Here is a 25,578-nt window from a genome sequence, read left to right as displayed (position 1 = left end):
TTTTACTCGGATACTTTCTTTTTTCAAATCTGATTTTCATCGCTTTGCTGTGGGTATCAAATTCATTATCTGCAGAACAGTTCCTGCGCAGCCTTAGGAATTCTCCATAAGGTATATTCCATTTTTGATATATATATATGTGCATAAACCTGGTATTATGAATTATGTATGTTCCTTTATACAATGTTTAATCATGGAAATTATTTTATCTCAATGTTTGCATTTTCTCTTTTATTGTAATCAAATGATTAACACAATAAAGTAGTTTAAACGCGTTTGATAGCATAAAACACAGGCAGGACCAAGGCAGTGATAAAAGGACTGATAACGATGCAACGGTTTGCAGAGCAGACTTTTAAAACTGACAAACAGCACAGGAAGTTTTAACAGTGAGTAGATATGAACTGTGAGCGTTAGAAAAAGTTGTCGCCAAAAATATAAAAAATATCACAGTTTATCAAAGGGCAACAACTGTATAAATTTGACTACTGCAAACGGTAAAAACGGTTACGCAAATTATCACACGCACGCACGCACAAACCCTCGTTATGAGGAGTGTTTAAGGGCCCATGTCTAGTCACACCGACAAGCCATCAGCAGTCTGCAGGGATTTTCTGCCTTCTTAAAACAGGTAGAAAATGTCTGCGTTTTGACAGAAATTGCGAAAAGCTACTCCCAAAAGCACGTGCTAAATCCAGGTTTTTTTTTAGTTTTATATAGCGCTAACTCGACCCGAAGGTATTGTAGCGCTTTACATGCGCACCAGTTACATTTCACAAGGACACATTCATTTTTGGTAGGCACGGGAGATTAAGTGATTTGCCAAAAATCACAAGATGTTGAGCCTCCCACCAGAAATAAAAGGCATTGTCATTTGAAATGCCAATAGCTCAAACTCTTGTAAATGAGAGACCTATTTCGCTTTGAAGAAGCGGCCGCCATTGTCCCAGGCTGCTTGGAAAGTGAAAGTGCGCATGGCGTGCTGAATGCTGCAGGGTGCATTTTTGGCAATAGAACCCTTCAAAAAACAGCAAAAAGGGTAGCATTTCATTAAAGACATGCTTACGATTTGGAAGGGTTCTCCATCACTCCTGACTGATTTTCATGAATGACTGGACCATCTTACAGAGGATCTGAGAGTCACCATGACTCATGACAAATTTAAAATAAACGGGATCTGTCGGTCAATGCAACCGAAGGTGAACTTTTAGCAGTACATTGATACACTTTTCAGACAGAAACACTAGATTGCTGAAATAACATTTACCATACTGACATTTCCTCTGCATTCGAAGGATTGAACCTATAAAGAGAATTATTTAGAAAATGCCAATATTCTTTGTAAAAAAAAATCATTTATAGAGGTTATCCCAGGTGGAATTCTCTTTAAAAAGGTCATGGTTCACGCCACGCAAAACACTTTTGTTGTCAAAAAACAGAATTAACAACCATCCTCTCACTAGCGTGCTTACCTTTATTGAAAGCTAACCAAGTAAAATGGATTATCAAAAGAATGGGAAAATGTTACGCAGCTTTGACCTTCACAATCTTTATTCACTTTTGAAAGAGTCAAGAACGTGTGACATCACCTTGTAAGAGCAATAACGCCAGAGACCACAACAAAAGACATAACAAATGTGCTGGGCTCCCCACCGGTCGTTGGTCATTACGGATGCCAAAACTGTGGAGCATGCCAATTTACTAGTGACACTGAACCTGTCACTTGAATGGGATTTATGTTCATTTATGAACATTTTCAAATTGCAATATAATTTTTTTTATCTACTATGTTAATTGCTCCAGTGAGTTTTGCATCAAACAAACCACTCAACCTGTTAGGTCTCGCATTCTCCAACACATCACCCGTACGATGCTGGACATAGGGTGTCCCATTAGTAGAACAATATGAGACAACAAATTACCCCGAACATTATCTAAATTGGTTTGTCCTTTTTGTATCCCAAAGTAATTCTAGAGGGGTCTCGATAACTTGTACATGATCTAATATGGAGCCCAGAATGATTGAGAGATTCCAAATAGCGACTGCAGAATAAAATGAATTTGATTAAATGCTGTCCCTGATTAAAATACAATGTACGTGGTTCGATTTGCTTCCCATATTGGCGTTTATGACATAGGCCCCCCTCTGTTACAATTTGATTTCCCTCAAATTATACATGCAGTAGTATTTTCCATCATATCCACATTTATCATATTATTGGTATGTGAATCCATTACTTGCATAGCTTTTGAATGAATACATACTCATAGCTCTCTCTTTTGTAGATGGTCACACTCCCTCCTTATTGCGTCTGTCGGCCATTGGCCAACACTGGAAAGGGTTAGAAGGGTTTTCCTTTCTTCTGCAGTTTAAGCTGCTCAGGAAGAGCTTCCCGAGCAGCCTGAGCGATTTTATTTGTAAAGAAAATGTGATGTGTTCATGTTGTGTTTTGGGCCGTTTCCTGTAGCAGGTACTATGCAGACTCATGTAAGTGAGGCACCATTTTTATCGGGAAACTTGGGGAAATGCTGGGTGGAAGGAAATTTTTGGCTTCCATCAGATTCCCGAACTTTTCATCACAGACATGTGAGGAAAATATTATTTCTTAGTCAAAGTTTGCAGCAAATTCTAGGTAACAAAACCTGGCGAGGGCCATGCAAGCCACCCCACCCCAGGTTTCCTTAGGTGTCTAGTTTTTAAAAATGTACAGGTTTACTACGTAACCCTAGGCACCGGCTGCGCTAGGGCCCAAAATCCACAGCTACACACCTTGCAAAAGACGGATCACTTTTGAGTGGAAAAATGTGATGTGTCCATGTTGCGTTTTGTGCCGTTTCCTGTCACGGGTACAAGGCCTACCCACACAATTGAGGTTCCACATTTATTGGCGGACTTGGAAGAATGCTGGGTAGAAGGAAATTTGCAGCTCCTCACAGATTCCAGAAATTTCCCTCACAGAAATGTGAACAAAATGTGATATTTTTAGTCGAAGTTTGAGGTTTGCAAGGGAATTTGGGTAAACCAAAAACCTGGTGAAAGCCACACAATCACCCCACCCTGGATTACTCCAGGTGTCTAGTTTTAAACAATTTACAGGATTTCAAGGTTTTCCTAGGTGTCGGCTGAACTAGAACCAAAATCCACAGCTATACATTGAAGAAAAAGGTCCGTTTTGAGTGGAAAAATGTGATGCTTCCATGTTGTGTTTTGGCTCATCTCCTGTTGTAGGCACTAGGTCTAACCAGACAAGTGAGATACCATTTTTATCGGAACACAATGTGGGAGCACGGAATAGTAGAACATTTATTATTACCAATTGCATTTTGCTGCATTTAAGACTTCCAACTGTAAGCCAGTATGTAACAAAGAAGACTTTTGAAAAATACTCTCTAAATCTTATGCTGGTATGGGTACCGACAAATTCAGAGATGTACAAATAACTACTGCTCCTGAACTCCACATCCTATGTCCATTTCAGAAATACATAGGTTTCCTTGATGCCCATTTTACACTGTACATATTTCACCAAATTAATTAGTCTATACTCAGTACACAATTAAACGTTGTTGGCTCTTAGTACCTTGGGTTCTTGATGAACCTACAATCCCTATATATCTCCATAAGCAAAAGGGTCAAGCTGATGTAATGGTAAATTGCTTTTGTAAATCGGCCCTGGTGGCAAAACGTTGCAGATGAAAATGTTGTCACAGATGGCTGCTTTTTTCCTACTCATTTTCAGTATTTCTTTATTTCAACAGTTGGTTTCTTTGGGAACACATTGAGGGGTCTACCCAAATGACTCCTTGATGAATTTAGAATTGTGTCTACTTTTCAGAAATGTATAGTGTTCCTGGAACACCCATTGGTTTCATATAGTTTCTACCACAAATTGGAAGTAGGTTCAGAGCACAAAAAATAGGATAAAACTGGCTACTTCCTTGAAATATGCCAAAACTATAGTAAAAAAAGTTTCTTTAAATTTAGTTCTGCATGTTTCTGAAATTTGGGAAAATTGTGACTTTAGCACAGCAAACTGTTCATTGAGGATATTTTTAGGGAAACAAAATGAATACTTTTATCCAGAGCACTTTTTTCCTATTTTTCCACAAAAACTCAAAATGTAGCTATATTTTGTCTATTTTCTTAGTCCCCTCCAGGGCACTTCACAAATCCTGGCCAGCTTTCGAATCCCTATGGTGTTGGAAAAAATGATAAATGGAGGGTATTTTGTATGTCTCCGTGAGACTCATGTGACTACCTCTAAGTGGATTAGGAACATGAAATTATAAATTAAACTGCTACATTGTACATCGCAACAGTGAGGAAAAAGAAAAATACAATTTTGTAAAACAATTATAATGTTCTATATCAGTGATATGTAAATGTGTGTTTGTATAATTTCCAGAGACACATAGGAAAATTAAGAATTATTTACCGTTTGTCACTTCGAATAAATGCTGCTGACCTGTAGGCATTTTCTGATTCATTCAGGTCTCCAATGAATATTTTGTAATTTATTGTTGAAAAAGTACAGCAAGTCATAATCGAGCCCCAAAGTTTACCATCTATTTCTCTTTGTTACACACTGGCTCACCATCAACAAATATCTTTCATGGGCCTCAAGCAGAAACCTAGAGAGATGGGAAAAAAAAACTTTCAGTTTTTTCTGGTTCAGAAGGCGGCAGCACAACTCACATGGCCAGAACTCCGTGTTTTTTGTCTGCGTCAGCTTTGTACTGAGTTGAAAGACATGCCACCTCATCCAGGGCCGACATGTATCATAAATGGGAGACTCAGGGCCTGATTCACAAAGGGCCTCTGCACTCGGGGCAGAGGCCCCGCAGACATGGAGGAGTCTCCATGCTTGGAGCAGGATCTCCGCAATGAGAATTCTCATTGCGTAGATTTTATGCCGACAACGGAAACTCCCCTACGACTGTGGGGCTCTACCACAAGTGCAGAGGCCCTTGGTGAATCAGGCCCTCAGTGACCCAGGCGTCAATATGGGAGACACGGGGAAAGGTCAGAAGACCATCTGGCTTCAGTGGTGACTTCTTTCCTGGGAACAATCACAAGCAAATGTCGCTTACTTGTCACCACCTCCCATTCTGTTCCAGGAACAGTCTCTAGGTCTGCACTCTTCCACATCCAATTTATCGGATAACAATGACTAAGCTTGGGGGGACTTTCAATTACGTGGGGTAATCAGAGTAATTTCAGTAATTTCGTATTACTCTTTGATGGAGAATTACCAGTAATAATAATGCGATTATGCCAGGTTTAGGAGTTAATTGGGGAGGGGTGGTGGGAAATCCTATTGTGAGAGCATTCTTAGCAAGTGCAAGCGGCTGGCCATGTTCACGTTTATGTTCTGCTCCAAGTCGAATTGCATCTTCTCACCTATTTTGGGTGCAAGGGTGCATTTTGCGCAAATAAACTAGCGCTAAATGCCAAGAGTAAGTTGTACATTTAACAAGAATAAGCTTTTTTGCTACTTTAACTGAATTTCTTTTCATGCAATTATGGGAGTTACCTCCACCCCTTACAGCAACTCTTCTTCCTCTATATTGCCACACCGTGGCAGGCGGTGACCTTCAACAGTGGAGTGGCGCCAATTCCATTGAGAGCCAATCGAGTAGGGAATATTATCAACAAACAGCAGTGACAGGCACTGTAATGAATCACAATGCCTTTAGGCTCAATGCCAAAGTTCTCAATGATGGCCTGTCAACAGTTTTTCTTTTTCATAACGGGTTGTGACTGAGAGCTATGGAGCTGAGGTTGAACGCAATGTGAATTTTTCACAGTACCTGTCAGTGGGCCAAAAATGAATTAATCAAATAATTACAAAATGTACTTACTAACGCTGCCTTGTTTTCTTAAGGAATGCAGTGAGCTCGAGTCCTCTTGGAGCCCCAGTCAATTCCCCTCCACAAATTAGGACACTGCTCTCATGCTGCTGATAATGTTACCAGCATGAGTGAAGTGCCAGGGTTGGTTGGAGTGGGCTGCCTTGATGCCCCATCGGCCGCTGGGGGCCTCTATCTACTCTTCACTCAGCTGTCTTACCTCCTATCGTTGAGGAGGTAAGACACACAAGGTTAACGACCTTTACAACGCAGTTGTTACACCGCGATACATTTACATCGCGGTCATTACAACGCAAGTCGTTACAACAACTTGGCTGGATGGCGCTATACACTAAGGAAAAGTATGATTTACTATTCCAACACCCTCCCTACTGTTATGTAGGCAGGAGTTGGAATAGTAAATCATACTATTCCTAGGTCCAGCGCCCCTAGCAAGTCATTGTAACGACTTGCGTTGTAATAAATGCGATACCTACAGAGCATGTTGTTGCTCTGTAGGGCTCGGCAGACAGCAACTAGCTGTAATCCTACCCTCGCTCTGGGCCCAGAGCGAGGGTAGGATTACAGCTAGTTGCTGTCTGCCGGACGAGGAGCAAAGCCCAATGATGAAGCATGACATCCTTCGGGGTGTGTGAGGGCATCACAAAGAAAGACTTGTCTTCCCCGTCCCCCTAGGAACTGCGTACCTCTTGTAGCACAGTTTACTAGGAGCCCTGTATGCAGGACCTGTTTAAACAATGGCTCCCGGTCCCAAACCCCCTCCTTTTTGATACATGCCAGTTCTCATTGCCCACAACATGTCCCAGATAACCTTTTCCCACTCCATTCCATTGATTAACACTACTCCGAGCTGGTCCTTAATCACTCGGTTTACTTTCTCCACTAAACCATTGCTAGGGGATGATACAAGAAAGTCTTCAGATGCTTAATGCCTTTACATTCCAGTAAGTCGCACATTTCTTTTGACACAAACTGGGTCCCATTGTCTGTCACCATTACCTCTGGAAAACCCTCCCTAATGAAAATTTATTGGGAAAGTGTTATGATCAATTTAGAATCAACCTTACTGACAAACTCCACTTCTGTCCACCTGGACATGTAATCAAATAATACTTATGCAAATTTGGGTCAGTTCCCTAAGACCCCAAATGGTCCAGAGATATCAAAAGCCAACTTATGCCAAGGTATACTGTGACTGACCACCGCTGTTAAAGGAGAGGGCACTGTAACCTGCGACTTATCACTTAGAACGCATGCATTGCATTCCCTCACCACATGTTTCACTGGTTTATCCACACCTGGCCATCAAAAATACTCTCTCATTCTGCGTTTCATTGCTTGCATGTCCATTGTGAGTAAGTTCAAGAACCTTAGGCCTCAAACTTTCTGAAACTTCCAAGCATTCCCCCTAAACAAGATACCATTGACTCATTAACAGACCTCCAAAAAGGAACTAATGCATCATTCATATCATGTACACATGGCCAGCGCCCAGTCACACACTTAATCACCTTTTGTAAAACTCCATCTTCCTCAACAGATGTGTGCCACTTCATTTCAGACAACACTCCACCAGTTGTTATATTAACAGTACACACAAATTCCATGCAATTGTCATTATCAATATCCGCATCAGCTTCACCCCCAATGGATAAACGCGACAATCAGCTCACGCATAAATGCAGTTTTACCAGCAAAATATTTTACAAGCTTGGCATAATACTCGGCAAGACCTAGGAAAGATGGAAGCTGATCTTTATCACAAGGTGCAGGTGCTTTTTTAATCACTCGAAGAATCTTCATCTCTCATTTGCTCAGTACCCTTACTAGACACATGAGGTCCCAAGTAATCCACTCCATTGCAAGCAAATGTGAACTTGTTTCTTTTCAAAGTCAAGCCAGACACCTCTAAAATCTTCAACACCTTTTCCAGTCTCTCATCATGCTCACTTCCATCTTTTCCATACACTAAAATATCGTCCTAAAAACACAGAACTCCAGGCATGTCCTTGAACAAATTGTTCCTCAACCTCTGAAACATGGACAATGCTGAAGCCAACCCAAATGGCATGCGTCTATAGTGAAAAGCTCCTTTGGGTATCAATTCAATTCAATTCAAAATAAGCTTTATTCGATTTAAGACATAAATCATAAAAGCACTATTTTATCAAATATAATTATTAAAAAAAAAATCAGATCACATTGATATTACATGATTAAGAAGAATATAAAATCATTAACTAAAAACAAGGTTCATATCCAGCGTTATAAGTCTTGACTTGATACACATTACAAATAAGTTACAATTGGGCTCTTAAACATTTCATAATGTAAGAATTGTAACAATAAAAATCATGAGTTAAAGCCGTTTCCATATCCCATAGTGTTTTTCTAAATTTGATCACAAATTTCAAATAAAATAATATGGGGCTAGTAAACATTTCAAAATTTAAACATTGTAATGTTCAAAAAGCTGGCCAACATTGTCTCAAGTCCAGGGTATTTAGAATTGGAACAATCCATCTTTTTCCGGGAACAGAATAAAATGTACAGAATAAAAGAGTGTGTAGACTGTTGAGACAAATCATCGCATGGGTATAGTCCGAGGGATTTAGACCAGTCGTTCATGACAGGAAAGCTAGTAAGTCTGTGGGAAATTCCCAGAAGAAAACAAGTTAACAGCATCCTGTCACAGTCCCCGGTTACATACATAAGGTATGGTTGGATTCCAAAACATGACATTAACAGTTGGTTTTCCAAAACAGTGGGCTTAACAATTTCATTTGAGTGTCTGATTGACTCTAGATGCAGTAAGCATTCAGCCTTCAGTGTTCTTCTCGATATGGATATGATGCTATCCGGATTGGTGATCCTGCCAATATCTGCCATAAAGCTTTTGATGTAATTTAACCAGGGAATACATAGCCCCCTGTCAAGCTTTAAGCAGGCTATTATAATATCCCGATTGAGACTGGTATGTTTTGTAACCCATAGTTTGTGGCATAATAACAATTATTAAATCTGATATATGCGAAATCTCAAGCTCTGCATGGCAGATGTAGGTAGCCATGCTGTTGGGTCTGCCAGTAAGTATCTGGCAAAGGCGTTCTACACCAATTGCAGAGGCTGAGAGTCAACATATCCCCAAATGTCCGTGCCATAGATGGCAGTTGTGAAACACCTAGCCTTGTAAATTTGTATTAGTTCCACGAACGGCCTTCTGCCCAATTTGCTACCGAAATGGGCGAGGGCGGCGGGTGGCTTTAGAAAATAACATTTTACAGGCTAAATCTGCATGTGACCAAGTCCCTCCATAATCAAAGTGAATGCCTAGGTATGAAACTCTGTTCATACACTCAACCTTAGTGTTGTTAATGTACGAGTGGGAGACAGGTCCCCAACAGGGCATGGGGACTGGAGATTGTCTGCATGGGACCTACAGAATGATGAGGTGCTCAAGGGCATCCAAGCTGATACAAAAGTCTTCTGTGCTGAAAACATAGGTTCGGTGCTGTCAGGGGTGGTGCTCTGTGAAACGTATAAAATGGTCCTAAGAGATAGGTCTCAAAATCGGGTAGCATGGGAACGAAGGAAGGACCAGGAAGAACTAACTACACTGGAGGCCCAGATTCTTACCCTAGAAAGATGGAACATCACGCACAGAGACCCCCAAGTCCTGCGACAGCTAACGGACTTACAACATCACTATAGGGCTCTAGCCACTCAGGCGGCTAAGGTGCAGGCCCAGGTGACCTTGCATTGGCTGTATGATGAGGGAGACAAGTCGGATAGGCTCCTGGCATGGCTTATTAACTACTAAGAAGGGGGACCCCTGGTAAATGATACAGGCAGGTTGTTCCTGGCATGGCTTAGTCATAGAGAAGTAGAGCCCCGATGGGTGGCAAGTATTATGGATCACCAAGGGATAACACAGACGCAAGATATGCAGATAGTGCAGACTTTCGCATCATCCTATCAAAACTTCCATGATGCCCGATCCCTGAGTACGCCCTTGGCTAGTACAGAATATTTGGCGGAGATTCATACCCCACTATTAGAGGAGGCTGATTGGGAGGGGCTAGACTCAGATATCACTGTGGACGAAATTAAACTGGCTATAACCCAATTACGTCCCAGGAAGACCCCAGGTCACAACGGCCTACATGCAGAACTCTATAAGAGGTGCAAGAATCTCTTTAGTCCCCACCTTCTGAATCTCTTTCAGGAGGGAATCCTGTCCCTGGACCTACGCATAGCCACGATCATACCTATCTATAAACAAGGGAAGACCCCTAATGAGTGTGCATCATATTGCCCAATATCCCTTCTCAATACTGAGGTGAAAATATTGGCTACTATCCTTGCCACGAGACTTCGCCAAGTAATCACTACTTTAGTACATCAGGATCAGTCGGGTTTTTTGCCCGCCTGGCCGGGTGACTAGACTGAATTTACGCAGGACTCATAATTGGTTAATGGAGGTGAAAGACCGCGACACCCTGCATCTGCTTTTGTCATTGGACGCGGAAAAGGCATTTGATACGGTTCACTGGCCAATCCTTGAGGCAACTTTGATTAAATTTGGTATAGGTCCCAATTTTCGGAATTGGGTGAGACTCCTGTATACAGATCCCTGGGCGAGGGAGGGTCAATGGGCAGACCTCTGGAGACTTCCCTATCAGAAGAGGCACCCGTCAGGGCTGCCCTCTCTCCCCGTTGCTCTTTGCTCTTACGATCGAGACACTGGCTTGTGCGATTAGACAGTGCCCTGAGATCCGGGGGTTCCGCATTAAACAGGCGGACACCTGGGAAGAAAAGATCTCTCTATATGCGGACGATATCCTGCTCTATATTACGCATCCAGAAAACACGATTCACACCTTGTTTTCTACCATGGACACCCATAGGATTAACTCGGGGTACACCATTAACTGGCACAAGTCAGTAATGTATAGCCCGGGTGCCCTGTCCACATGGCCTGCCCTCCCTGGGGTCCTTCAGAGAGCCCGTAGTGGGTTCACATACTTGGGAATTTACCTCACTACCGATAAGAACCTTTGTTATCAGAGAAATATTAAACGTGTACTTACAAATTTTGAAGAAGACACGCAGCGATGGAAATCTCTTCTTCTCACTATCCTAGGCCGGGCCACCATGTTTAAAATGATTACCTTGCCCCGCTTCCTGTATGCACTACAGAACATGTATTTCCCCCTTTCGCGACTAACCTTCCGAGCTATTGAGGCGGAATTATGCTCCCTCCTATGGCTTGGGAAACAGCCAAGGATTGCATTGAGTACGTTGCAATGCAATCAATATAATGGGGGGATCTCATTGACTTACATCGAGGCCTATTACTGGGCGGAACAGCTAACCCCAGTGAATGATTGGATCCACGCCCCGGGGGACCACCCCTCCTACAAACCAGAGATGAAAACCATGGCGGGACGTACCTACATGCACTATCTCTATAGGGGACGGGGTAAGAGGAGACTTCTCCCGGCTACCCAAGCCACGATAGAGGTGTGGGAGAGAGCAACAAAGGTAATGGGGTGGGATCCCAAACTTACTAAGCAGATGCCCCTTTGGCACTGTGCCTGGCTAAAAGAAATCCAAAAATTGAGGGACTTCGAGGGCTGGGACGCCATAGGTATCTCTACCATAGGCGACATCGTTGCAAAGGGTAAACTCAAAAGCTTCCACTAACTACGGACAGACTTTGCATTGCATACCTCCCAGTTTTTCAAGTATGCTCAACTTAGACATGCCTGGCAGGCGGAGACCTTAACCTCCTCCTCACTGCCAGACTATGCACCGTTGGAGGGGCGCCTGTTACAGGAGCACATGCTAACCAAGGCGGTATCGCTCACTTACCGGACCTTGAATAACAATGCACCAGACAGGTTGGGTAAGTTGAGGGAGACCTGAGAAGGAAATCTAGGCATACTCGAAAATATAGATTGGGAAGCAGCCCTGATGCACCATAGGGTGGTGGCAATTAAATTCCGCCTTCGCCTCATTCAATAAAAAATACTTCACAGAGCCTATTATGACAGGGCCAGACTTCACCAAATAGGCCGAGCCAGTGGCCCTAGCTGTCAGAGATGTGACTATGAGAAGGGAGACTTTTATCACACCCTCTGGAACTGCACTAAAATACATGCCTACTGGGAGAAGGTATTGTGGGAATTGAGCAAGGTTTTAGAGATGACTACACCCTTGGACCCTAAATTTATATTGCTGGGCATACCCGGAGATGAAGACCTGGGCCGACCACAGCTCATCTTGACTATGTTAGCCCTGGTAGTGGCGAAAAGGGACGTAGCGAGAACTTGGGGGGCTGCAACCACTCCCCTACTTCAAGAATGGAAGGCAGGGATGGATATGTACATGGCAGCAGAAAGGGTTACCTATAAGGCGCAGGGGTGCCTGAAGAAATTCCGCAGGGTATGGAGCAAATGGAGGGCCTATTATGGCCTAGATGTTGAAATGGGAAATGTCTAGCTGACCCTGGAGGGATCCTTCCCTTAAACTTAAAGATAAGTATTGGTTCCCTAGTTCAAGAGAAGGAGGAGCCCTGAGGTACCAAAATGGGGATGTATGAACAGACTGAAATTGATTGCTCAAACAGCCCAAGGTGGCTGTGACGCGTTATTGTATGATGTATGGCCTACAAATGTATGTTACTGCATGACTGTAGCCGATTTTGTTGTGGTTTCTTTTTCTTTTGTTTGGCAAAATATAAATAAAAACATTTCTATAAAAATAAAAAAAACTTGGTGTTGTTAATGATAATGTCACGACATTTGGTGCTGGTCGAACCACATTTCATTATGAAAATTTTTGAGATGTTCACTTGCAGACCCTAATTTTGCATATATGCAGCAAAACTGGTCATTACTCTTTGGAGCCCTAATTGAGTATGCGACATTAAGACTGCGTTGTCTGCTTACCATAATGCTGGGATTGGGCGTTTATCTATAATTGGGAGATCCTGGCATTGACTGATTAAAAATTGGCCCAGGCCATTATTATATAGAGTAAGAAGGAAGGGGGCAAGAACACAACCTTGTCTCACCCCTTTCTTATTGGGAATTTAGCAGTGCATTCTCCCGTAATACCATAGCGCACCCTGGCAAAAGCATCATGATACAGCAACCTCATAAAATTAATAAGTGGTATTTCTACTCCCATTTCCTCAAGTATAATCCACAGTTTGTCATGTCTGACACAATCAAACGCGGAGCTGAGGTCCACAAATGCCATAAATAGCTTCCCCTGCTTAGCTCGCGTATATTTGCTTAACCCCGTGATGTCACCATGGTCATTCATCGGTGACTCAGCCCTTCTGGCTGGCCCATGACCCACTGTTTCTTCCACTGGGGACTCTCTCCCCCTCTCACCCCTCACTTTGGACTTCTGCACCCTACACTTAGGAGTGGCACTGCCAGACAGCAGAACTTATGGGGGCCTGTTTACAGACACTCCCAGTTCAATAGACACCAGGGGATCCCCTCAACGGCGGCCCATCAGGACAGACTAGACTCCCCACCTGGTGTTCCCTTAAAGAACCATCCAGGCCCTGAGACTGGGCTTCGGGCACCTAGGGACACGCAGACCCACACTCACTCCTTCTCCACTGAGACAGGACGTAAGTCCCTACACCCCTCCCACTACACCAGGACCTAGCTGGGCTACTCTGAACCACTTCCACCACTCTGGGTTGGAAGACACCTGAACCACTCCTCTTAGGATCACTCCCCAATGCCTCTTCAGACCCACTGGAATCCACCAAAAGATCTGCCTCCAATGTGAGTTCCCTGGGGTCAGAGACCTGACTCTCCACCAGGTATTGGCATAGCTCTGGAAAACAGGGACTTACAATATGCTCTCCCACAATTGGATTACACAGCCCCCTCCAAAGGTTACCCAAACTATCCTTCACCTCACCATCCAGTGCCTCACACACGTACTCCACACCACTCTCCTGAGATTGGCAAGACAGTATCTGACTGTCTCTGTCACACAACCCACACTCTTATGGGTGGTCTTCACACTCACACACCAGGACTTTAACCCTGGGGGAACCCCTCTCCCTGCACCTCTCATCTAGAGTCAGTAGAGTGTCCCTCCCACCACTAGGACCATGAACCCCTGAGCCAGTTCCCCAATCTATCTCAGGGACACTGTGCATCATTGGAGCTACCTCACCACCTTGAACCTCCTGGCATAAATCAACCCCTCCAAGTCAGGCGCCACATCTCTGGGTGTGTGTACTCCTCCCTCAGCACTAGAAAATTCAATTTTGCTGCCACCATCTGAGCTGGATTCCACCTCTAACTCAGCAAAGCTCACTTCCTGAGCTACACACATTTCTTGTTGCTGGCCTGAGACACTCATGACCTCACGCCTCCCTCTTGAGCTCCATGTCGAGCTCCCTCTTTCTCAACTCATGTTCCATTTGCATCCTCTTTTCCTCTAGGGCCAATTTCCTAGTTTGTAACTCCAATTCTAACTGCCCACTCAACTTGAGCTTGGTCTGCTCCATTTCATGCATCCTACTCTTCTCTCTGTCCTCCAGCTCTCCTGGGGACAGGTCCTTGGAAGAAACACTGCTACCTACTGGGGAAGGTGCTCTCCTGCCCCCTGAACCCAATGGCCCTTCCAGATGCCCTTCTGCATCTCAGGGGTACTTCTTGCCTCCACCCAGGCCCTCAGCGCCTTTTGGAACTCATCCTTCTTGGAGAGACCGGTCATAGCAACTTTAAATCTCCTACAGAAGTGCTTTAGCTGCTTCACATTATAGCTTTCTAGTTTCTCCTCTTCAAAATCATACTCCACAGATGCGAGGTATACTGCTTTACTCATGGTGATTAACCTTGGCAGTTCTTGACAAAAGTAGGAATTCCCAGGAAAAATAATCTACCAAAATGTATATGGTTGCGTTTGGTCTGCACTCACTAGTAGTGTCCACCAATCACTGTATATGAGTCACAAATGCAAGTCCAGAATCCTCACCGCTGACTACCAATGTTAGATCTGGGGGTCTCTAGTTGACAGAGGTAGGTAGCTTTGACCAAATAGGGACCCTTGCGTCTAGTCAGGGTAAGGAGGTATACTTCTAAAATAACCCCTGCTCACCCCCTTGGTAACTTGGCACGAGCAGACAGGCTTATCTCAGAGGCAGTGTGTAAAGCACTTGTGAACACATACAGTAATATAGTGACAACACTACAAAGGGACACCACACAGGTTGTAGTATAAAAATAAGTATTATTTATATGGGCTTATCACAAGACCACAAACAACAAACATCCACAATACTGTACTAAAAAATGGTAGAAATAGCTTAGTTCTCTTTAGATGGTGAATGAGACACTTATGTTCAATGTACCTTTGGATGCGTAACGCTATACAAACAAAAGACTTGCAGGGAAGGTGATGCGTCGGTTCCTTACATGCAAGAACGGTGATGCGTCGGGGACGATGATGTATTGGTCCTTCTTGGCGTAGGGAGGTGATGCGTCGGTTTCTTACTGCGCTTCCATGGCGATGCGACCAGCAGCGCCGTGATGTGATGAAGAGCCAGTGCAATTAAACAAAATGGCATCTTCTTGATGCGACAATGATACATGCACTCCCGACGGCCGTGTGGCTACTCAACAAATCTTCTGAGCCATGACAGGACCTGCGACATGCTTCTCCGGTGATGCGACGGCGTCTGCTGTGACGGCGACACTCTTCTCCAGTGATGCGGGGTGCTTTGGTGATGCAATGCACCAGCGGCAGCGGCGACACCCTTCATCAGTGATGCGACAACAGCGGCTGCAGCGGTGACAGGCTTCTCCCGTGATGCGACAGCATCTGCTGCCACGGTGACACTCTGGTGATGTGAGACTCTTCGGCAAAGCGATGTGGCAGCGACGACACCCTTCTTTGGTGATGCGACGACAGCGGCTGCGACGGAGACACGCTTCTTCTTCATGAGTCGCGCTTCCAGCTCCCAGCGACACGCTGTCTCTCAGAAGGCTCAGCACAACAGCAGGCACTTCAAATTCCCAGGAAGTGAATTCAGGGGAGCTGGTTGGTGAAGTCTATTGTCCCTGAGACTTCAGCAGGAGGCAAGCTCTATCTTCAAGCCCTTGGAGATTCTTTGCAAGTTGATGAAAGCAGCACAAAGTTCCTTTCTCCTTTCTTTGGCAGTCAGGCAACCACTGCAGGCCAATCCCCCAAACAACACTCAGCTAGGGATAGTCTCCTCCTTCAGTTTCTCTCCAGTTCTTCTCCTCAGTAAAGGTTCTTCTTGTTTCCCAAAAGTGTTCTAAAGTTCTGGGGTCTGGGTCCCCCCTTTTACACTCATATTCTCTGTGTTCTCTGAAGGCAGAGAGGCCTTTGCCTAGTCCAAACCAGTTCTGGTCAGTCCTGGAACACTCTGTTTATATGACTCCTTCTTTCCTTTGACAGTGTAGGCCAGGGACATCAGACTCACCACAGGAGGTGGAGCCAGCATTGTGGAGGGAAGGCATCCCTATTCAGACCCAGGTGCAACTCCTCCCACCAGTCCCCCAGCCCTTGTCACTCAAACTCCAGACAAGGGATACACAACCTAGCAGAGGCAGGCTTGGACAGTTAGGCAACAAAATACCTACTTTCTAAAAGTGGTGTTTTCAAACACAGAATGTTAAGAACAACTTCACTAAAATATGTATTTTATCATTCTGAGTTCAGGCATACTAAACTCCAATTTCTACCATGTTCCCTGGGTCAGTTAGGATTATAAGGAGCTATAATCAAACTGCCCATTCTGGCCTATGGGGAACAGGTAGCCTTGCAATAGTGAAAAAGGAAAATGGCTGTAATTCACTATTAGGGCATGCCACACACACAAGGGCATGTCCTACCTTATACTTACAAAGCACCCTGCCCTTGGGCCTACCTTAGGGGTGTCTGATATGAAGAAAAGGGAAGGTTTAGGGACTGGCAAGTGGGTGCACTTGGCCAGTCAACATGGCAGTACCAGACTGCACATAGGCTCTGTAATGGCAGGCCTGAGACACACTTTACAGGCTGCTTTGGTGGGTGGCACAACCAGTGCTGCAAGCCCACCAGCAGCATTTGATTTACAAGCCCTGGGCACTCATGGCGCACTTTACTAGAGTCTGACCAGTAAATCAAATGATCCAATCATGGAGTCAATAATCCATACATCAATTTACAATAGAGAGCATATGCACTTAGCACTGATTAGCAGTGGTAAAGTGCCCAGAGTCATAAAACAGCCGACAACAAGTCAGAAAAAATACAGGAGGAAGGCAAAAAGTTCAGGGATGACCCTGCAAAAAGGGCCAAGTCCAACAGTAAGAGGACACAATTTTGCACTGCTCACATGAGCTTTGCCCCCACACCTGAAACATTCCACATCAGTATGCTCAGAAAACTCACCTGCTGCCTTGAAACTACCCCGACTAAAAGTTGTACAAGGTTTTTCATGAATTTTTACACTGCCTTTACTCTCCGATTTCATCATCTGATTCACTTCGCTCTTCACACCTCTACCACTCATTTCCCTCATACAATGTTGAGAATGTTCTATACTCCTTGCGATGGCTAGTGCCGCCTCCAAACAGGGATCTTCAGTAGATGACAGACGTTCAAGCACTTTCTTGTAGTTTGTTTTTTTGATCAACTGGTCACATATAATCTCATCCCTGAGGTCTCAGTAATCGCAAGTTATTGCCCAAGTACGTAATGCAGCTACAAAATTGTCAATATGATCTCCTGGAGCTTGACCAGCCTGCAAGAACTTGTGGTGCTCTAGTACTACATTCTTTCTAGGATGAACTCTTTTGTTCAAGGTGCACACAACGGAAGCATACTCATCAATTACAGCAGCACCTCCATTCTCCCTGGAACCAACACAGATCAGAACTGTTTCTAACGGAAGAGTTTTGAGAATGCTTCTCCCTTCACCACCTAAATTGTATACCAACAATGCTCTTTTTTTAAAGTAAAAGTATCCCCATCAATGGCTTCCTAGTAAGCTTCAAATGCCTCATGCCACTGTTCCCAAGCCATGGGAGGAATATTAGGAATAGACAAAAATGATGAAGGTGGAGATATTTTTTCCATGTTCCAAAAAGGACACCAAATACTCTTGGTCAAAATATAGTGCACACAATATGAGGTGACTGACCTTAATAACACAGGTTCATGGGATTTGAAACCTGAAATGAATCCCACTCCACACGCACCAGTCCAGTACAGGCTGGTGCACACAGAGCAAATTTGGTGTGCCTGTCACCGTATAGGAAATACAGCAAGGCAATCTACAGCTGGTTTTGGAAGGGAACAAAACATGTATCCAAATATTGGCCACTTGTTCCAAACGAAATGCTTCCCAATCCAAGATGGCCACAACGTGGCTATGTGATGATGCCTAAGTCAATCCTGGCTCATCATCCAGGCTTAGCGCGCTCGCGAGCGCTTTTACAGGCTTCCGTCGCTCGTGCCTAATATACCAAAACAGTTCAGCCTCGCACACTCCCAAATCCAAACTCTTGGCGGCAAGCCAGAAAGGTTTAAATATTACCAGAGGCACAGTAGGAACACTCCAGCCTCGACAAGAAACGCTCCAACATCGTCCAAAGGAGACTGCATACAACAACTCCTGGGAAAGCTGCTTCGGCCACAGCGTGCCACCGCTTCAGCGCAGCTGAATACCTGCACATGCGGATACTGCGGTGTTGTCACTCATCGTCAATAAAAGGGTAGACACTTCCTTGAGGAGGTAAGCTATTACAGCTGACAACACCGCACGTGGCAGGGCAACTGCTGGTCCGGAACGTATTTTGTCTTTTCCCTGTGCCAGTATTCCACACAACAACTCTGGAATGCAGTTACGAGGTCCCAACAGACAGTGAATAGGATTAAAATGTGCAGGTCAAGCTGGCCGTCGAAAGATAGCCGGCCAAAGTGACATGCGCAGTTTACACTGGAGCAGCCAGCAACACTGCTCTCTGCTGCAAATCAGCAGCTATGGCCCCCTCCCAGCGCTGCCACTCGGCTCGGCTGAACTCAAAAATAAAATGACAATAAAATCTCTTCATTAACATTTAATTTTAATGCTTGCTGCACTGCCAACGGGGGTGACGTGCCTCCACCCTAAGGGAGGAACCGCTACTGTTGCCACACCAAGTCCAGGGATCGCCTCCGGAAGTGACGTCTCAAACTGCAGATGACCTCATTTCACGAGATAACAGTCTCCTTTCTTTGCGGGTTAGATCAAACTTGGTACCTGCTCTCTACCATATCTCCTTACTTAGCTGCCCAAGTGACTATACTGACAACAAACTTAAGCATTGTTCTACTAATATTATCTCCCCTCATGCAGCCCGGCAGGGAATCCCCTCTTTAACTGGTCTTTTATAAGTAGGCTCATACTCTCCTCATGTCATATTGGTTCCTTCTCCCCTTGTGGAAGCTACCTGTTCACTTACTGTTGACCACAAGGTGCACTGCTGGAGAACTCCTATCCTATAGTGAACTGTGCAGTACATCTCTACATGAAATTTACTAATTGTATTTTTACTATTTTGGACAGACATCAGTTTGTCCTCGGCCCTATGTATTGTTCCTGTTCACCTCCTCGTTGCAGTTTACTTGGTCAGAGCAATTGCAGGTTTACACACTCCCCCACTATCCTGCCACATAGGATATGTTATGTCTTAGGGAACTATGGACTCAGCAACACACCCTAAGATTCGGACAAATGCCCTCTTAACACACACACAAGTCACTGATAACATGGAATATTAGGGGGACCCATACAGCAAGGAAGCATTACAAAATCAACTTCTTCCTCAGATGCAAAGGAGCCCAAATAGAGCTACTTCAAGAAACCCATATAACAACAACAGAGAGTACTGGGGTGGCTAGGTCTTTGCTACCAGTTACTCAGCTTAGGCCAGAGGAGCCCTATTCTACATAGGGGTGGGAGTGCCATTTTCAATGGTTTCATTCACACTGGATCGTGATAGTAGAATTGTCCAAGTTGAGAACACCGTAGATGGTATCCCTCTCGTACTGGGAAGCATCTAAAACCCAACTTGAATTCCTCGACAAACTGTCAGATCACCTAGTGAAATGGGTTCACATCCCGAGAATTCTATGGAGCAACTTTGGCTGTGTCCTTGAACTCACATTAGACAGGTCACCACTGTCCCTCCCTCAAGCTCAGACAGTAGGCAATGTGAAGTCATTGTCACATTTGTCGCCTACAAAACCCACGTTTAGGATTTACTCCTACTACTGTACACCTTAGGACTTATCTGTGCACCTAGAGTGAATCATATGATCTGCTCAGTTATGGCCATAGTACTCCACCTCCAACTATCTCGGCTGAAGAAATATCTGATCACATACCCCTTTGGGCTATCTTGACCTGGTGCAAGACATTCCCCCATGCCTTCCTGACACCAACAAGGTTGCATGTTAGGAGAACTCGACTTCTGCGGCACCCTTGCAGAAAGAATGCAGTAATGTTCTGAGAACTGGGATGGCTCCACCTCTTCTCTCGTGACTGAATGGAATGCCTTCAAAGTCAGTGCATATGGGCACCATATTCATGGGGTAACATGGAACTGACCATGGATGAGGATTCCTGTCTCTGGTTGGAAAGACAAATAGTGGAAGACCCAACCCTCTGTGAACCCCATCTGAAGGGCACAGTAACACAAAGCAACACTGACTGACAACTCAAATGTTTATATTACACCACCTACACAATCTGTATGCTGAGAAGGGCAAAGCCATAAGGCTATTGGCCTGATTTGCCAATGGCAAAACCACCCAAAACTTTCCTTAGAACATCTTAGGGTACCACAGTGTACTCCCAGCGACTACTACCAACATGAATCGTCTACAAGAATCATCCAACTAACCCTACAAAAACGCATTTCTAGCTGACCTTCCTCTACCCCACCACCCTCAGGAACTGTGGGGAAAAGCCTTACGTGTGTCAGCTGGTGTCAAGTCCCTGGACACAAATGGTTTTCTAGTGAAACCTGAGTGCCCACTTCCACTGTCTCTCCATGAAGGCTTGGTAATCTTGGTTATCAAGCCAAACAACCTGCTGAGGATCAACCTCATACAAACCAGTAGGTGTCCTAAACTCAGATTCTAAAATACCTACGAAAAACTGAGCGAGCCGAATATTTGGGTGCTGCCTCAGGTCATCCTATCAAAATGGCTTCATTCTAACACAGAACACCCCCCTGATTATAAGTAAACACTATGGACTTCTGGAAGAGGTCCAACATCATGGCTTGTCTCCTTGATTTCAGACTTTAGAAATCTATTGAAACCCTGATGTAGGGATACCTCTTAGAGGTTTTTGGTAAATTTGATTTTGGGGAGTGTGCCATACGCCTGATCAAGATAGTATGTATGCCCTCCATAGTACGTTTCCGACTGTACAAGTTAGTTATAATCACTTTTTCAGTTAACAGAGGGACCCAGCAAGGATGTCACCTCTCCCTTCGCCGTAGCCATTTAACCACTTTCTATTCGGCTAAGGCTGCATACTGTGCTGAGCTGTTACATCAGAAACCTAAAGATCACCAAAAACTTCACTCCCTACACCTCAGCCATCCCCCTCCTTGCCCTCCCCTGACAAAGATGGACGCATCACTGTATGTGACCTTAATCAATGACATGATGCTGATATCACAACTGTTGACAGGAGAATATCGACCTACCAAAATATAGAGGAAACAATATAGAATGCCAAAATATCGAATGCCTATCTCCAAACAGGTAAGTACAAAAATATAGAATCCAAAATATCGTTGTAAAAAATATAGTTAATCAAAATATCGAATTTTTTAAATGTCTTAAAAGTAATGTAAAATTAATGAAATAATACATATAATTAACTGAAACATACTTAAAAATACTTAAATAAATTGAACATTAATAAATAATTAATGTAAGTAAAAAAAAAACATATATTAACGTAATATTAATTAAAAATATTCAATATTTTTTGCGTAGGATAGCGGGTGGATAACATTTACTATTACCACTCCAGTAAGTGCAATAGTAGGGAAAGCGTTGGATAGCGGGAGGGTAAAAATTACTATTCCCACTCCAGAGAGTGCAACAGTAGGGAAAGCGTTGGATAGCGGGAGGGTAAAAATTACTATTCCCACTCCAGAGAGTGCAATAATAGGGAAAGCATTCGATAGCGTAGGGGTAAAAATTACTATTCCCACTCCAGAGAGTGCAACAGTAGGGAAAGCGTTGGATAGCGGGAGGGCAAAATGTACTATTCCCACTCCAGTGAGTGCAACAGTAGGGAAAACGTCAGATGGCGTAGGGGTAAAAATTACTATTCCCACTCCAAAGAGTGCAACAGTAGGGAAAGCGTTGGATAGCGTAGGGGGTAAAAATTACTATTCCCACTCCAGAGAGTGCAACAGTAGGGAAAGCGTTGGATAGCGGGAGGGTAAAATATATTATTCCCACTCCAGTGAGTGCGATAGTAGGGAAAGCGTTGGATAGTGTAGGGGTAAAAATTACTATTCCCACTCCAGTGAGTGCAATAGTAGGGAAAATAATAATTTAATATTTTATTAAAAATAAATTAGTTATGAATACCAAAAAAAGGTATTAAAATTAATTACCAATCACACAATATTTAATAATTAATTAATTATAAATACCAATAATTTATTTTTTAATTAATTACCTATTAATAATTAATTAGCAACCAATAAATTTTCAATAACAAAACATAATAAATACAATTAATACCAATTAATAATTATTTAATAATAAATTAATTATCAATATACAAAAATAATTTCAATAATTCATTATTTACAATTAAATTACTTCCCACCATATTCCCCTATAAACCCACAACCCGCTACAAATAATAAATTAATACAATTAACATAATTAGCAATTAAACAATTAATACAAATTGATTACCAATTAATAAAAATTATTTACCAATTATTAATTAATCTACAACCAATTAATTTTCAATACCAATTAATAATTACCTAATAACAATTACATTACTTCCCACCCTATTTCCCTATAAACCCACAACCCGCTACAGAAGTAAAACGCAAAATTAAATTACAAATAATTAATCATTCCCAAAAATTATTATTTAACCCCTTGAGTGCCCCGCCCTTTCCACGCCCTGTGCCGGGCGTTTCATTAGCGGGCGGGGCTCATGACGAGATAGTCTCGTCATGGGCACAGCGCAACCGCGGCCCATGACGAGACCATCTCGTCATGGGCACTCAAGGGGTTAATGTACTATAATTAAATTACTTCCCACCCTAATCCCCTATAAACCCACAACCCGCAACGGAATTAAATTACACAAAAATTAAATAACCTAAAATTCATTACTTTAAAAATATTCAAACATACATTCCAAAATTAATACATACTTTTAACACATATACTAACACTTAAAACACTATAAAAAAAATCGATATTTTTAACAACTATATTATGACTGTCGATATTACTTACTTCTATATTATTTAAATCGATATTTCTTACCTGATTTTCGATATTCTTCACCACTATATTTTGGCAATTCGATATTCTGTCCATTCTATATTAAAAACTCGATATTCTGTCCTGTCGATATTTTTTATTCAATATTATGTCTGTTTACCAGTCAGCTCCTCTCCTTCATCTCACTCAGGTCAGTTTATAATACTCACTTTTCAATGCATCGCTCCCTTCTCCATGCCCTCTAGACCCAATAGTCCATTCCCGTTGCAAAGCCAGAGCTGCACTCTTTAGTCAAATTATGTTTCATGGCCTTAGACATATCAGTTTGTTGTATATAGCCCTTCAAAGCTGAAGTCTAAAACATAGGAAATGCTCCATGACAAGGAATGGACTAAACCTGTTGCATATCCACACATCATCTCCCGCAAAGCAGAGTTCAAATTGTATAATTCAATATCCGGCAGAAGGCCTACCTATCTCCTGCTGTAATCAACAAACACGCCCAAACGTGCATGCCTCCTGTCCAAGCTGTTCTGCTGATACTGCTGATTTCCAGCTCATGCGCTGGTCATGGTTCTCCTCTTTTCTTCCTTGTGGTTGCGCTAAAGTATACGGACCGATGTGTGTTCTAGTCACTTGGACTAGAAGGGGGACCGACTTACCAAGGTTCGGCCCTTGGACCAATTTCTTTGACTTCGTTACATCTATTCAATTGGCAAGTAGGGTTTATTTTACCCTACCGCCAGGAGGACAACATTTTTAGCTTAACGTTTGGCCTAACTTAGGAGCCACAGAATATTTGACTACGAGTTTTAATAATTAGCAGAACTACCACGTCAGTACTATGGATACAACGTTAGAGGAACGAAAACTTTAGTTGGTGTATATCAAGACACTACTGACAAGGAGGACCCTGTGTGTCATGGAACCGAGGTTCCCACTCCATCCATTTTGCCTTGAAAAAGTCTGAATACAGATTTGTTCAGACGAAACATGTGTTGGCTTCTCGAACTGCTGGGAATTTGACCTATATGAATTAATGGATTTTTCCAATTTGATGTGATTTGTGGACAACCTTTGAGAACATATATATGATCTAAACTGAATATACTCGCCTACGGACTTAAGATCTCTAGTGTACCTTATCATGACATATACACATTAGATATATGTTTCTTTTGGAATTCTTTGTGACTAATAAGGGAGTGCTTAAACTGTGCTTTTATATATGGCTTCTGGTTCAAACTACTGAACAAACTGGCACTCTCGTCGGAGTGGCCATAGCTCATAATGGTAAAACTTGTGCTCCAGACATGTATAAAAGACCCAAATGAACAAGGTTGCAAGTCACTTCCTCTGCCTCACTCTGCTCCTTGCTAAGCAATCACCATGAAATGGAAAGCTAGAGATCCTCGTACGTTTGACAACAGATGCCAGACCACTATTAAATGGGCTAGGGGCAAAAGCAAGGCACTTCACAGAGTACCGGTAACTGACAATGGTAACTGGTCAATGGTGACTGGAGTGGGTTAGAAATGGGGGTCTCTAGTTGGCAGAGGGTAGATACCTCTGTCCAAATAGGGACCCTTGCTACTAGGCAGGGTAAGGGGGATACACTCCTAAAATAACCCCTGCTCACTCCCTTGATAGCTTGGCATGAGCAGACAGGCTTATCTCAGCAGTGTTTCAGATAGGAAGAAGTCAAAGAGAAATGAGAGTTGGAGAAGCAGTAGAGGGGAGTTTAGACATGAGTATATTGAGAGCTGAGTGGATGCCGGGGGGGATGAAAAAGGCAAGAGAGGGCGAGTGTGTGGGGGTGACAGTTCATGATTAGGATGCAAGGACACTAAGGTGGGCAGGTAAGGAAGGGGCCGCTATTCTTCCATTTGCGGGAAGTAATGACCTGCTAGGAGACCATTTGATGGTGAGCATGAAAGAAAAGTTTTTGTCGAACACTGACAATTTCAAGTAACTGCTTAGAGAAACAAAAGGCAAGTAACTGTCAAAGCCTGAGGATCGTGAGCAAACAATGTGCCCCAGTTTACCCACAAACATAAATACATGGATCCCGGCATTTACAATCTATGATGGCATATTTTGTGAAAAAACACCCAAATGCTGAATGGCCTTATTATTTGAATATAATCAGAACATCATGCACCAGTT

Source organism: Triturus cristatus, chromosome 4_1 (genome assembly GCF_964204655.1).
Source record: "Triturus cristatus chromosome 4_1, aTriCri1.1, whole genome shotgun sequence".
In the NCBI taxonomy this organism is placed as follows: domain Eukaryota; kingdom Metazoa; phylum Chordata; class Amphibia; order Caudata; family Salamandridae; genus Triturus; species Triturus cristatus.
This window is presented reverse-complemented; position numbering follows the sequence as displayed.